At 47.4% G+C, this 11,656-nt stretch overlaps 1 pseudogene; it reads left to right on the forward strand.

The window, feature by feature from the left end:
- The first annotated feature begins 2,409 nt into the window (after window positions 1-2,409).
- On the forward strand, window positions 2,410-8,297 carry LOC132403506 (sin3 histone deacetylase corepressor complex component SDS3-like; annotated as a pseudogene).
- Window positions 8,298-11,656: the final 3,359 nt, after the last annotated feature.

The following is an 11,656-nucleotide window of genomic DNA, read 5'->3' on the forward strand; positions in this document are numbered from 1 at the left end:
CAGAAGAACCCCACAGCCCCCACCCCCTCCAACGCACAAGCAGCATCCACCCTCCAGCATAAAGCATCAGTAATACCACCACCCACCATTCAAACAACGGCAAAGCCCCCAAAGAGAGACCACAGTCTACAGTTCCTCAAATACTCCAACATTTTCAACGTCCCACAGGCTCTCTCTCACTAACAAAGGAGAAACAGATATCGCTCCTTCCATAGGGACAGGGAAGATAACAGTCACTATTTCGATCTCTCCCTCACCGTTAAGAGATATCGATTGATGACTGAGTGCAGAGCCCTCCGACAGCCACTCTTGTTGTCTCTGATGTTCCGGCTCCTGCTACACATCAGTTTGCCACACCAGTGAGAATTTATGTCCCACAGGGCCGCACAAGGCCTCTGTACCCTATAGCCTACAGTATAGTAAGGGACTACTTTATGTTTTAGTAACACGTCGTTGAATGCGTATTTGGCGCGTATTGAGCATGCGCGTTTAGGCGTGTATTGATCTGTACATGTATGTTAAAGTTCGGATTCTGCTAGTAAAGACCATGAGGCAAAGCTCCCGTCTCCAGCATTTTTATTAAGAGCATTGTTGTGTAGCCAGGCCACATACACAAAAAATTGGCAGAGGTTAATGACCCTACATTGTATCGGAACGCCATGTTTTAATTGATAACAACACTTGGAGGAAGAGTGCAAGGAACAAGCCAAGGAGTGGGAGAAGGATACAGAGCGAGGCTGCTAGTCTGAAAGGAAGCAGGAGCACAGCCGGGGTCAGGAACATCGGGAGACCAAAAGACACAGTCGGAGCCGCAGCATGTCCAGGCAAGACCACTCAGAAGGTGAAGGTCTGTCTGCCCCAGAAGACAGATTAAAAGGAGACACACACACTCACACACACACACACACACACACACACACACACATACACTCACACACACACACACACACACACACACACACACACACTCACACACCCACATACACTCATGCACACACACACACACTCACTCACACACACACACACACACGCACACACACACACACACACACACACACACACTCACACATACACATACACTCATGCACACACACACACACACTCACTCACACACACACACACACACACACACACACACACACACACACACACACACACACTCCTGGCACTAACAAAAAGGACACGTGAGTCAAAAAGAAAAAAAGGAGAAAACAGGGCTAAATTAACATAACAAGGATGGCAATGATTGAAACCATTACAGCATTTGATAGTAGTATTGAAAACTGGGTAATTTACATCGAAAGAGTGGAGTTATTTTGTGAGGCTAATGGTGTTAAGGATTATGGGAGCAAAAACATATAGCTTGCTACGGAGCTTGTTAACCCCTGAAAAGCCAGCTGACAAAATGTTCAAGCAAACAGTAGACACCCTCCAACAGTATTTAAGCCCCAAACCACTGGTCATTCCTGAAAGATTTAAATTTTACAAAGAGAATCAGAACAAAAATGAAAGCATTTCTAAATATTGTGCTGAATTGCACAAATTATCAGAACATTGTCAATTTGGAGCTGGTCTATCGGACGCATTGAGGGACAGGTTAGTGTGTGGCATGCACTGTGAAACCACACAGAAGAAGCTTCTGTGTGAAAAAGACCTTACATTAGAGAAGGCGCTGAACATTGCAATATCAATGGAAATAGCCACACAGGGTGCTTCTGAAATGAAATAAAAATCTCTGGAATATGCTGCAAATAAAATGTCACTGAACAGAAATGAAGGAAAGAAATGTTACTGTTGTGGGAATAGGTCACATGACCCTGATGACTGTTGGTTTAAAGACAAAGAATGCAGAAACTGGGGCAAACAGGGCCACACTGGCAGAGTATGTAAAGCTAGTCAACAGCAGAAAAAGGACAAAATGCAGAGAAACAAGAAACCCCAGAAAGAAAAAAAACAACAATGTACACAAAATGGAAGAAAGCAGTTCTGATGAAAACTACTCAGACAAAAGTGAATTGTCTTGTCTGCAACTTCACAGCGTGAGAGAGACAGATGATCGAAGAGTAATAAGGATCACTTCACAAGTGGCAGGTGTGAGACCGGAAACGGAATTGGACACAGGCTCAGTTTTAACACTGATCTCTGTACCCAACTACAAATGACTGTTTTCTCACATACCTCTGAAACAAACTAAACTACTGCTAAAGACTGCTAGGACAGAAAGTGAGTCGCAAAGGTAAAATTAAAGTGACAGTGACCTACGGAGACAAAACACAGCAGCTGAACCTCAATGTACTGGAAAATAGAGGACCACCGTTGCTGGGACGTGAATGGCTCAGGAAAATCCATTTGGATTGGTACACCATCAAGGTGCTGGATGTGTCAACAAAGAAGGGCAGCTCGGTGGGGAAGATGTCCACAGCTCTCCTCTCACCCATTGTCGACTATTACAACAACAAGGAGGAGCTAGACAGCATCGACGATGAGGATAAACACATTATCCATGGCTGCGACTTGGATGAAGATACAAGGGATGCAAGGGAGACAGATATTGCCAATAAGCAGGATGATGAAGACTACCTGGAAGTAAAAGAGCAGATGCACCAAGAGAAATTGACATCTCTCTAAAGACAGCAACAGCAGTTACAGGAAGGCACTTTGCAGGAGTATCAGGAAAAGATGAAGAAACTAGATCAACAATACAAGCAAGGAATATGAAACGCAGAGCTTTCTCTGCAACTGGAGACAGAACAAGTGGAAAGGAATTATATTAAAGAGAAGAAAGAAGCAGTGAAGGGATTTGAAGATAAAAAGTGAGTTAGAAGAAAAGAAAAAGATGATTGAGAATGAGAGGCTAACAATGGAACTCACGGGAGATTCTATGGAGGTAAAGCCAATAATGACTAGGAAACTAAGGAGGAGACCTAATGACCCTGTTCCAATTACAGACAAAAGACGAAAACCTGCACCTGCAGAGTTAAATTACTTGTTAACAGATGAACAGATAATGGAAGATCGGTGAACTCTCAATAAGCTCAAATCTCCAAAAAGACCAGCATCTCCGCCTTCTCCTGAGCATCTTCCCAGCACTCCTGCTAAATCACCAGCACAAAGATATGAAGCACGAATAGAAGATGGAAAGTTATATTCCGATAAGAGCTGGTATTATAAAGGTCAGGCTAGCTACTTGGAATCTAAGGCGAATACGAAGATTGGCTGTGTAATTAGTTCAGTTGGAACAAATGAGATATGGGAAAGGAAAAGTGATAGCACTGTAACACTTATCCAAAAGGCTGGTATATGTCTAGGGGAAAAGGAGATCCAGCCACTCACCAACCCACCTCCCGTACGTGCAGGTGCTGTGAGAATCGAGTTTATGCCTCGCGCCCGCCAACAGTATCAAACCCACAACAAATACCGTGATGAAATATACCTTAAAGAGTTTACTAAAATTAAAAGAGCATTAGGCAATACAATATATATATACAAGGAAAAAAGCAACAGGCGCCAACTTATCAAAGTTCAGTCTGTTTAGTGCACATCGTTGGAGCTCAACCATCGAACCATTCGACCCCTCGTCGCTTGCCTCCGACTTCCACGTCTTCCACCTCGGACTCCCCGGTGGTCGTCCGAGCGCACGTCCACCTTCCTCAGCGTCTTCCTCCCGACTCTCTCCACACCACCAGTCCGCGCAACCCCTCCCCCAAGTTCCCAGCATCACAAGACACAATAACATTCCCCATTGATTAACAAATGAATACAATTACCATATCAGCCATTCTAAAGCGAAACAATGGCGAGAGAAACACTTATCAGACAGACAAAGAAGCATTCCTACTCGTAACAAACCAAAGAAGCCATTCTGAGTTACATACACAGGACATTGTACATTCTCTCCCCACCAGCAAATGTCATGCCCTCATGGCATTACTAGGGTTCCCCAAAGCTTCTTGCAACACACAAAACCCAACCCAGGTGCAGAAAGCAGTGACATAACTACCCAGAGCAGTAGAAATCACACTCGGTTCTCCTGGTACCACATATGTCAACCGCTCTGGGGGGCACCTAATCCTCTGAGATCTCCATACCCCTTCTGCCCCACTGGGCTCCCTCTTCACCTCCGAACCCACTGTCTCGGACACCCCAGGTCTACCGGACAGACCCTCACCCCCTTCCTCACGGGGGTCCTCCCTCACTTGAGATCTCTCCGGCTCACGCTCGGGCTCCACCCTCTCTCCCACCAATGTAGGCTGCCTCTCCATCTGACCCTCAAGACCTTCCCTCCTCTCACCCAATTCAGTATGGGAAGGGCCAGGAGCCTCTTCTCCTGGTACTGGAGCACCAGCGAATGGGAACAGGGCCCACTCATCTGAGTCATCCTCTTCTGAATCGGTAACCACTTCCAGACGAGGGACCCGTCCCCACTCTTCAGCAGCGGGCTCTTCCCTTTCTCTGTGCCCTCGCAGAGTCCTTGTACTAGGCGTAACCTCCCACTCTGGCTCCTTATACACCTGCACCGCTTGACCCAGTGGCAGCAGGTGATTCCGATGGAGTACCTTGATAGGCCCTTTCCCATCCTTGGGTTTCACCCGGTAAACTGGCAGGTTCGGCATCTGGCTCTCTATTACATAGGGGCTGGCCGCCCATCGATCTGCCAACTTGTGCTTACCAAGGAGTCCCAAATTCCGTAAAAGGACCCGGTCGCCCGGTAATAATTGTACAAACTTCACCTTTCGATCATACCGCATCTTATTCCTCTGATTTTGTTTGGTAGCCGCCACCTCGGCCAACTCATACGCCCGCTGTAACTCCCTCTTCATGTCGGACACGTACTTTAGATGGGACTTCCCGGGTAATTCACCCACTCCACCCCCAAAACACAAGTCAATGGGCAACCTCGCTTCCCGCCCAAACATCAGATAATAGGGCGAATATCCTGTAGCATCATTGCGAGTACAATTGTAACAGTGAACCAAGTGTCCAATATGACGACTCCACCTGCTTTTCTGCCCAATCTGCAGCGTCCCGAGCATATCCAACAGGGTCCTGTTGAATCTCTCTGGCTGAGGATCTCCCTGTGGGTGATAAGGGGTAGTCCTGGATTTCTCAACCCCAAGCATAGTCAGTAATTCCTGGATAAGGCGGCTCTCAAAGTCCCGCCCCTGATCACTATGGATTCGCCTGGGAAGGCCGTAATGAACAAAATACTTCTCCCACAACACCTTCGCCACTGTCGTCGCTTTCTGATCCTCAGTGGGAAATGCCTGAGCATAGCGAGTGTAATGATCGGTGATAACTAAGACATTCGCGGTGTTGTTGGTGTCAGGCTCAATCGACAGGAAATCCATACACACCAGGTCCAGAGGTCCCGCACTCTGCAAGTGCGACAGTGGAGCCGCCAACGCTGGCAGGGTCTTCCTCTGGATGCAACGACTGCATCCCCTACAGTATTCTTCGACTTCCCCCCTCATCCGGGGCCAGTAGAACCGGTCTTTGAGTAATCCATAGGTCTTTTCCACCCCCAGGTGTCCGGAATCATCATGTAAGGCCTGGAGTACAGTCTGCCGATATTTCTCTGGCATGACCAGTTACCAATGCCGGGATTGGTCGGGAGGTGCTGTTACCCAGTACAAGATTTGGTTCTTTAACTTCAACCGAGGCCACTCCTTCAACAACAGAAGCACGCACGGGTGTTTCTCCTTCTCAGCCAACGTCACATCCCCCTTCTCGACCGCTCTCCACACTGTGCCAATGCCCGGGTCATTTTGCTGAGCAGCTGCCACTTCCCCTGGACTCAGTTCCGGCAACTGTTTAGTCCGCAATGCGGTCAGGTCACTGTAAGCTAGGGGTATGGCGTCGTCAAAAACCCCCAAATGGTCCACGGCTCGTTCCAACCTCCCTCTTCCCTCGGCCTTCACGGTGATAACAAACTGACACATCGCCTTCACTCCAGGGGCAGGGACACTCTCCCACTCCTCGTCCCTCTCCTCCTCCCCCGGCTCCCGACGCGACAAAGCATCCGCATCGACATTCTTGCTTCAGAGGGGGGTACCTCAGGCTGAAATCATATACCGACAAGGCCGCCAGCCATCGATGTCCTGTGGCATCCAGCTTAGCCGAAGTCAAAATATAAGTGAGAGGATTGTTATCCGTTCTCACCTCAAACTTGGCTCCGTACGGGTAATCGCCCAGCTTGTCCACCACAGCCCACTTCAGCGCCAGGAACTCCAACTTGTGAGTGGGATAGTTTCTCTCCGATGGCGACAAGCTTCGGCTGACAAAGGCTACCGGCCTCAATGCTTTGCCATGCTCCTGGTACAGAACTGCCCCGAGACCCTCTCGGCTGGCATCCGTGTGCAGCACATATGGCTTCTGGGGATTGGCAAAAGCCAATACCGGGGCCTGGGTCAGCACCCTTTTCAAAGATCGGAACGCCTCTTCACATTGATCATCCCATCTTGAGCCAAAAGGTTCCGCCGGGTTCCAGTATCCTCCAGCGTCCTGCCTCTGGTCCCCCGTCCTTTTCTTTCCCACCGGGGGATAGCCACACAACAGCTGAGTCAACGGGTGACACACTTTGGCGTATCCTTTCACAAATCGCCGGCAATACCCACAGAACCCCAAAAATGAGCGCAGAGCGCCCACTTTCTGGGGTCTCGGCCAGGTGGTCACGGCCTCTATCTTGGTTGGATCAGTAGCCACTCTCTCTTGCGAAATGATATGGCCAACGTAGCTAACCGACGACTTGCAGAACTGGCATTTGTCCAGAGAAAGCTTCAACCCTTCTTCATTAAGCTGGCCCAACACCTTCAACAGTCTCTCCTCATGTTCCTCCAAAGTCGATCCAAATACTATCAAATCATCCAGGTACACAGATTCATATCCCCCACAGTTCTCTCCATGAGCCTCTGGAAGGTGGCTGGGGCTCCCGATATGCCCTGGGGCATTCGTTCGAACTGAAAGAACCCCAGCGGGCAGATAAAGGCTGTCTTCTCTTTATCGGCCGCACTCATCGGGATCTGGTAATACCCACTTCTTAAATCCAGCACACTGAGCCACTTCGCACCGCTCAGGCAGGCCAGCGCATCCTCGACTCTTGGGACAGTATATTGATCAGGGACAGTTCGCCGATTCAACGTCCTGTAGTCAACACACATGCGCACTCGCCCATTCATCTTCCGTGCCACCACTATTGGGGATGCATAAGGACTTCGGGACTCAGCTATGATTCCAGCCTCCTTCAACTTGCACAAGTGCTGTCGCACGTCCTCAACATCTGCCGGAGCCAGCCGCCGGGATCTCTCTCGGAACGGGGTGTCCTCCATCACCCGGATGGTGTGGCGAGTGCTTTTGGAGCAGCCAACATCAAACTCACCCCGAGAAAAAACAGCTTCCATCTTCAGCATCTTCTCCACTAGCCTGCGTTTCCACTCCGACGACACTGGGGAATCCCCGAAGTTAAAGGCTTCAGCGGTCAGCTCCCTTTGATGCTCCAATCCCTCCCCGTTAGGGGTCCTCACTGGTGCGCTGGACATTACCGTCACCGGGAACAGATGCGCCAGCGGCATTCCCCTCTTAAAGGTGATTTCTCTTGCCGTGGTGTTCCTGACACTTATAGCTATACGCCTCGCATGTACCACCCCTGGTCTCTGCACTTCAGGCCTCACCAGCACCCCTGCCGGAAATAGTGTCTCCCCTTCAAGTTCATCTGGGGCGTCTACTAACAGGGCTTCTCCCGTCGGCACTCTTGGGAATCTGGGGGTCCCCATCACTAGGGCTACCTCCCCGGGTCAGATCACCTTGGGCCTTGCCTGCATACACCACACCGTCCCCCGTTTACACTCCAGGTCCAGTCCTAGGGAGGCAACCCCTTCTTCGAACACTGCTCGAAACACTGGATGTTTCGACCCCTCGTCGCTTGCCTCCGACTTCCACGTCTTCCACCTCGGACTCCCCGGTGGTCGTCCGAGCGCACGTCCACCTTCCTCGGTGTCTTCCTCCCGACTCTCTCCACACCACCAGCCCGCGCAACCCCTCCCCCAAGTTCCCAGCCTCACAAAACACAATAACATTCCCCATTGATTAACAAATGAATACAATTACCATATCAGCCATTCTAAAGCGAAACAATGGCGAGAGAAACACTTATCAGACAGACAAAGAAACATTCCTACTCGTAACAAACAGAAGCCATTCTGAGTAACATACACAGGACATTGTACAGCACAAAGGTGCGTATATATCCAGGACAGCTGCACAGAGGAGTCTTCATTATACGGAGGAGATCTGCTGCCTAGAACTCTTAGCAAGGTGGAGGCACACATCTTCTTAACTCCCTGTGCTCAGAGGTCAACTTTTTATGGCTTTTATATCGAAATCTGTATTAAAACAAACAAGTTTATAGACAGACACTCTCAGAGAGGCAGAGAAGACACCCCCCCCCACCCCCAGAGACTTAAGATATAAATAGGTTTTAGACCAAAAGTAAATAAAAGGCTTGTTATAATTTGATATTATTAAGTTACTAGGTAAACAAATGGTAGGCATTTGTATGTTAAGGGTAAACATATATGTACCCTTAAAAACATACCCCAGTAAAAAAGAATAGGTGATACACTATTAAAATAAAAGGGGAGGAGTGTACCATATAGCCTACAGTACAATAAGGGACTACTTTACGTTTTAGTAACACGTTGTTGAATGAGCTATTTGGCGCATATTGAGCATGCATTATTAGGCGCATATTGATCTGTACGTGTGTGTTGAAGTTTGGATTCTACCAATAAAAAACCGTGAAACTAGCTCCCGACTCCAGCGTTTTTATTAAGAGCATTGTTGTGTAGCTAGGCCACATACACAACATCAAAAACATACCAAAATGCAGCCAATCAGTGAGCTCCTAGAATGGGAATATGCCACTGTGAAGAGCTGCATTTTTGAGTGCCACTGTAGATCAAAGATCCCGACAGGAACCCAGCCACCCTGCAAAGGAAAGCAGAGACATTAAACAGGAAGAATTTCACTGTTTCACTGATGAGCTGGGAGAAGTCACTCTCTGGCACCACCTAAGGAAAGGAAACTCTGTATTGGGTGTTTTGTAGTGAACCAGATTTGATTAGAGAACTTAAGGTAAAGGAACCCTGAGGAGACAATGATAATTATATTATAGAATTCACTGTGCAGTTTGAGAGGGAGAAGCTTTAAACAGATGTATCAGTTTTACAATGGAGTAAGGGGGAATTACAGAGGCATGAGAGAGGAGTTGATTGGAAGGGGACACTGGCAGGGTTGATGGCAACTCTAGATTCCGTAACATTTTCCAGAGGACTGGAAAATTGCAAATGTCACTCCACTGTAATGAGCTCTTTGGGCTTGTGTGGGGAGCAGAGAGCATCAGACTCCAAAGTTTTTAAGAGCACCTGAATTGTTTAATTGTTGTTTAACGGGAGTCGATATTAATTTAGTTCCTTGTGCTTTTTATCAAGCGATAATGCGGTAGAGCAGGTAGTGTTATGGAAGCAGGGATTCTGCACAAGGACTTGGTCAGATTGGGAAACTGGGCAAAAAAAAATTAGCAGATGGAATATAGTATAGGGAAGTGTAGGATCATTCACTTTGATTGAAGGAATAAAGCTTAAGACTATTTTCTGAACAGAGAGAAAATTCAAAAATCAGAGGTACAACCCTTGTGCAGGATTCCCCAAAGGTTAGCTTCCAGGTTGAGTTGGTGGTAAGGAAGGCCAATGCAATGTTAGCATTCAATTCGAGAGGACTAGAGATAAGAGCCAGTATCTGTTGGAAAAGAGAGGAGAGAGAGAGATACCGCTTCTACCTCTTACAACGATTCTGAGTGAGGCACAGAGAGATCTGTATTTACTGACAATTACCTTTATTGTTCAAACTAACAAATACATGAATTCATACACTAAGTACCTTGTGCGCACACCTGCTAAATACCCTTGACTCTCCTGGATAGTCAAAGAATAGCAAAGATATTACCCGGGCGGATGAATTTACGCTGGCCAGGCGCTCCTTGTTCCTCGTGGTCCCCACTAACTCTCCACGTGCTTCACGCAGGGTTCTTCTGGCTTGTGTCTGCGATGGTTATTCTTCGAAGTTACCACCACCAGCACCCACAAAGCATCCACTTTTATATCCATGTCTTATCAATTCAAATGTCACATTCCCGTGTCATTGGCCGCAGGTCATGTGTCTGGCTTTTAACACCTGGTCATTGGCTCTGGTCCAAAGCAGCATCCATCTATTGTCCTCTTCCCATCAAGGGACAGTTGCTGACTCATAGCTCTTTGTTCTCAGTCAGCAATGAGCTCGAATCACCTCAGGCATTCACAATCCTGCATGTTATAGCCAACCAAAGAACACCTCACTAACAACTCTTTATTTGGAAATTACCTCCAGTCCAGCAGATTACCCGAACAGTATTTGTGTCTTCTTTAAAACACTAATCAAGTCCAGCATGTCAAGCTCACAAAATGGAGAATCGAGTGTCTTCACAAAATGGCAGTCTCCATCCCCCAAGGACACGACAAGAACAAAGACTGCTTCCACTGTCCTTGATTCATTTGAATTCACTGATTTGAAGATTGTTATTCTTTCTGGCCAACAGATGTGATGCTGAAGCTTTATAAGGTACTGGTCTGACTACATTTGGAATATTATGGGCAGTTTAGGCCCCTTATCCAAGAAAGGATGTGCTGGCGTTGGAGTGAGTCCAGTGGAGCTTCATGCGAATAATTTCAGGAATGAAATGTTTGAGGAGCATTTCATGGTTCTGGGCCTGGACTATCTGGAGCTTAGAAGAATGAGGGGGTGCTCACTGAAACCTGTCAAACTTTGAAAGGCCTAGACAGAGTGGATGTGGTGAGGACGTTTCCTATTGTGTGTGGGTCTAGAAGCAGAGGGCACAGCCTCAGACGAGAGAGATGTCCATTTAGAATAGAGATGAGAGTTAATTTCTTTAGCCAGAGGGGGATGAAGCTGTGGAATTCATTGCCACAGTTGAGTGTGGAGACCAAGACATTGAGTATATTTAAAGCAAAGGTTGATAGGTTCTTGGTTAGTCAGGGCATCAAAAGCTATGGGGAGAAGGCAGTAGAATGAGAGGGATAATAAATCAGCCATGATGGAATGGTAGAGCAGACTCAATGGGCTGAATGGCCTAATTCTGCTCCTTTGTCTGATGGTTATAGCCTTTTATAATCAAAAATTGGAACAGAATGATGGGCTAAAAACTGTTTACACAGAGTGATGAGTTTGTGGAACACCCTGCACAGAGGGTGATGGGTGATGGTAGAAGCAGATGCATTAGGGTCATTTAAACTCTTACATAGGTACATGGATGATAGAAAAATGGAGGGTAATGTAGGAGGGAAGAGTTAGATTGATTGTAGAGACCAATCATCTTAGAGGGATCAGAAGTGGAGAGAGTGAGCAGTTTCAAGTTCCTGGGTGTCAAGATCTCTGAGGATCTAACCTGATCCCAACATATTGTTGCAGTTAGAAAGAAGGCAAGACAGCGACTATACTTCATTAGGAATTTGAAGACATTTATTATGTGATGCACCATCAATAACTCTCTCTGAGACGTGGTCGAGATATCGGCTTTATTGACTGGAAGAAAGAACAAGCAGTGAGT

The sequence above is a fragment of the Hypanus sabinus genome, chromosome 13 (genome assembly GCF_030144855.1).
Source record: "Hypanus sabinus isolate sHypSab1 chromosome 13, sHypSab1.hap1, whole genome shotgun sequence".
Classification (NCBI taxonomy): domain Eukaryota; kingdom Metazoa; phylum Chordata; class Chondrichthyes; order Myliobatiformes; family Dasyatidae; genus Hypanus; species Hypanus sabinus.